The sequence below is a fragment of the Myotis yumanensis genome, unplaced genomic scaffold (genome assembly GCF_028538775.1).
Source record: "Myotis yumanensis isolate MYYU_CA2020_CCGP unplaced genomic scaffold, mMyoYum1.0.hap1 SCAF_34, whole genome shotgun sequence".
Classification (NCBI taxonomy): Eukaryota; Metazoa; Chordata; class Mammalia; order Chiroptera; family Vespertilionidae; genus Myotis; species Myotis yumanensis.
This window is the reverse complement of record NW_027223785.1, coordinates 188737-193485: the sequence shown is the minus strand read 5'-3', so window position 1 is coordinate 193485 and position 4749 is coordinate 188737.

Sequence of the window (4749 nt, the reverse complement as noted above, 5' to 3'; positions counted from 1 at the left end):
CCTGTAATATGTTTAATATAAAATTGTCGAAAAAAATGTTGACACTTACCTGATAAATATGCTGAGCCATTGTCAGTTTTAATGGCTCGGGGCTTGCCCATTACAGCAAAGGCTTCTAAGAAATGTGTTATAACAGCATCAGCTTTCTCAGAGGACATCGCTGATGCCTACGAGAAATGAGAATACGTATCAACAGAATGGTGAACAAATTTAAGCTTGCCAAATTTTGGCACCTGAGTGACATTCATTTGCCAAAGGGCATTAACAGTTTTTCCTCTGGGATTAACCCCCATGGGTAAGTGTGCAGTGTGGAATGGCTGACAGTGAGGGAAAGTTTAAAAAATATTTTTAGCCTGTCTCCAAGTAATATTATGCTTTTCCTTCAATGCTCTAGCATTGGAATGATGCATATTATGCTCTCTTTGAGCGGAAGTTACTGTACTAAACAATTGATCAATGTTAACATTCCCAGTAGATAAAGGTCTAATAAAGAATGAGCGTGAATGTGTGTTATTTAGATAGGATCATGCCGGACGTGCAAGAGCATTTGAAGCTGTAGAAATGGTTCATGCAAATCAGACCCATTATTAAATATAGTAGCCATTTCAATGTGTTGTACAGTAAGCTCCATATATTGAGAGTCAGTGATAATGTTAAGAGACATAGAGTCTTTTTCTTGTAGTAACATGACAACTGCAAACAATTCTGCCTTTTGTACTGATTGGTAAGGAGATTGCACTACTTTATTTTCTTTAAAATTACAGTATCCAGCCAGTCCTTGTTTGTTTGCATCAGTAAAATAAGTTTCTGCTCTAGATGGGGGGGGGGGGGTAGGGGAAATTATTTTTGGCAAAATCCATTGAGTTCTTTTCAAAATCTGAATTCTTTTGTCTTTAGGATAAATATTATGAATTTTTCCCATAAAATTACTAAAGGCTCTCTGCCAATCATCTGATAATTGCCAATGAATTTCTTGTTGCTGTTTACTAAAGGGTATTATTATTTCATCTGGATCTTGTCCACATAATTGTCGCAAATGGATTCTTGCCTTTTTTATTAAAATGCAAATTTTCTGTAAATATGTAGATAATTTTTTACTCGATTTATTAGGTAAAAATACCCATTCAGTTATGTTAGTATCCTGCATAAGAATTCCCGTTGGGGAATGTGTAGTATGAATAATTAAAACCTTAAGATTCTGTAATGATTATATATGATCTAACTGTCCTGATTGAATTTGTTGTTTAATTAATTGTAATTCGATTTCTGCCCCAGGACTCAATTGCCTAGGACTATTGAGATCTGAAGATCCTTCTAATCTTTGGAATAGATTAGTTAATTGATAGGTAGGGATTCCAATAGATGGTCGAAGCCAATTTATATCCCCTAACAGTTTCTGAAAATCATTTAAGGTGTTGAGACAATCCCGTCTAATCTGAACCTTTTGAGGTTGAATAATGCTTGCTGAAATTTTCTGTCCTAGATATAACCAGAGCTCTGTTTGTTGAATTTTTTCTTCTGCTATTTGGAGTCCATACTCCTTAAACAATTTTCTGGCGTCCTGTAACATATTATCGACCTCAAGTTTTTCTTTATGTGCTAATAAGATATCATCCATATAATGATCACAAATGCCTGTAGCAAACATCTGCTTTAATATTTGTAAAAGTTGATGAACATAAGCTTGACACATAGTAGGACTATTTAACATACCCTGGGGGAGGACTCACCATTGATATCTCTGATTAGATTGGCTGTCATTTAATGAAGGGACCGTGAAAGCAAATTTGTCAGGATCCTGAGGTTGTAAAGGAATCGTATAAAAACAGTCTTTCAAATCAATAATCACTAGATGCCAATTTTTAGGAATTAATGCTGGATTTGAAATTCCAGGTTGTAAATGTCCCATAGGCTCCATAATCTCATTAATCCATCTTAAATCAGTTAACATTTTACCTGATTTTTTTCTTTATAACAAAGGATAGGGGAATTCCATGGACTAGAGCTAGTTTCTATATGCCCTAGTTGTATCTGTTCTTTCATAATAATTTGGAGCGCTTCTAACTTCTCTCTTGTTAGGGGCTACTGCTCTACCCATACTGGTTTAGTTGTTTTCCATTTTAAAGGCAGGGCGAAGCGCTTTGGAGTGGCCCCCTTTATAAATTTTGGTCCAGAACACTGGTGCTATCACCAGCTTGATAACTCATTTGTCTATGGCCTTTCTGTAAAGAAGGTATAGTAATTGTAGCCCCCCATTGTTGTAAAAGATCTCTTCCCTACAAAGATAGTGCAATGGAGGCAACATATGGCTGTATTTTGCCCTTTTATCCTTCAGGCCCCTGACATTCAAGTTTATTAGAGCTTTGCAAAATTTCAGTGAGAGTCCCTAAATCTGTAAAGGTTACATTTATCTTGTGTACTGGCCAATATTGAGGCCAGTGCAAAGTAGAAACTATAGTTACATCAGCTCCAGAATCTACCAGGCCGGTAATTTTTATTCCCTCCGGGAATATTACTGTAAGTTGAGGTCTTTGGTCTCCTAAGACTGTATGCCAAAAGACCTTTTTTCCCGTGCTACCAAATCCCCCAGTTCACTTAACTGGTGCTGTATGTCCTATTTGTTTATAGGGAAGTAATAATAACTGTGCCATTTTCTCTCCAGCCTTTATATTTCTAATACTAGAAGCAGACATTTTAACTAAGATTCCTCCTTCATAATCTGCATCAATAACTCCGGGAGCATGTTTAGCTTTCCCTTGTGGACTCTTGTCTTCAGACAATCCCCTTTTCATATGTCCCACTTTCCCACATCCATAACATTTAACAAGATGGGAATTGCAGTTTTGAATGCATCAGCTAGAAAATTAGCACTGTCATTATTATTAATTATTTATATAAGATTTTAATAAGATTATTATTATTATTATTATATTATTATTTGTATAACTTTAGAAAATGATTGGGCTGGGGTGCCGGCCTCCTCCATTTTTGACCAGGCCTTTAAGAAACAAGCTTTAATCTGTGCAATAACTGCATTCTCTAACAGCACCTGTTGCAGTAAGCTACTATGTGTCCCAGTTCCTATTAACTGGTCAAAATTAGATCCAGGTGGATTTTGTTGGGCGTTTATCATCGCCACTCTCCTGGCTTCTTCCCAGCACCAGGATTTAAATTGCAGATATTGCCCTGGGGCTAATACTGCCTTAGCTATAGCATTCGAATCATAAGGAATTAATTTATAACCTGTATAAATTAATTCTATATTAATTAATATATAAAATTAATAACAAATATAATTACATATAATAATATTATAATTACCAATATATATAACCCTTGAGGGTATTGAGCATTAGCAGCTCTTTGTGTCCTCAGGAGGGGGGTGGAGGCTCAGCTGCTAATGCCGGATTAATGACTAGTGCCACTTTACTTTCACTTTTCGGCAGCGGTGCAGCCAACTCCTGAGGGCTTTTATTCTCTTTCTTTTCCTTACTACTGTAAGTAATAACTCTTTTAGACTCCACAACAGCTCCTTCATCTCCGTTTCCCTTCTCGCCACCCTTCTTTTCCTTAACTTAGCGCGAGGGCAAAAGTCATCATCCAACTCAGTGGAAGATGAATCATCCAGCTCTGAATCGCTGGCTGAGGCTATTCTTTCATAACCTCCTAATTCATTTTGACAGCTAGTTTTCTGTCCCTTTATTGACCCCTTCGGTTCATTGACCGCAACCGGAGTGGCTCAGGGGGTTGTAATTTCTCAGGAGAGAGAGGCTCAGTACTTAAACACCCAGCTCCTGGTGCAGCACTTCTCGACCTCAAGGGAATTTTTTCATAATCTTCAGAATACGACTGAAAAGGCTGTAAAGCTAATGTTACTAAATTCAAAATAGCCCATACATCAGCCTCTATAGCATTTCCCTGTTGATGAGCCCGCCTTAATGACTTTCCAACTTGTTTCCACAAATTAAGATTTAACTGCTGTTTTCCTTCCGGGTGAAACCAATAACAGTGTGCTGGACTGCCTTAAACAATTTTTTAAGAGCCTCATCATTCACTTTTACCCCTGAGCTCTTCAATAATGATCGCAAGACAGCGATATATTGACTCTGCAATGACGGGTTATTCCCCATTACTCTGCTTCTATTGCCGAAAGTTCTGTGTATTCTGCGCTGGCATCTCCCTTTCGGTCCTGCCCAATCCTCAATCACTCACCTTTGGGTCCTTGTTCTAGGCGCCAGATATTGATGTTCTTTGTGAACGGTGACGCTGAGATGCTCTTGGCGTGCAGGATGAAGTTTAGAGAAGCAGAGGGCTACTGCTCTCTCAGGCGTGTAGCAAAAGCCCCCAAAGCCCTCATGGCTTTTATTCAGGGAGTACAGCAATAAACAATGGAGTACAGCAAGTGACAATGATTAACAGGCATGCTTATGAGATCATCAGAGCTAAGTTATACATTTAAGTATTAATTTCCTATGTTATACAAAGGCTCTTTCCACCTGCAGCAGTGCACCCTCCCTCGCTTTCCATGCCCTTATGGACTACTTATCACCTCAAGGAAAGTTCTGCCACTGAACAATACGTCTTGCTTGCAAGACTTTGTTCTGACGTGGCCTGCTTGCAGGCTCCCGCCTTTTCCTGGCAGAACCTCCTCTTCTAGTTAACTTCATTCCGCTTAACCGCTACAGTCAGGGTCCGCAAAGTGCGTTCACTGCCTGACTTCTGATTTTGTAGACTATAAGAAAAGCAAAG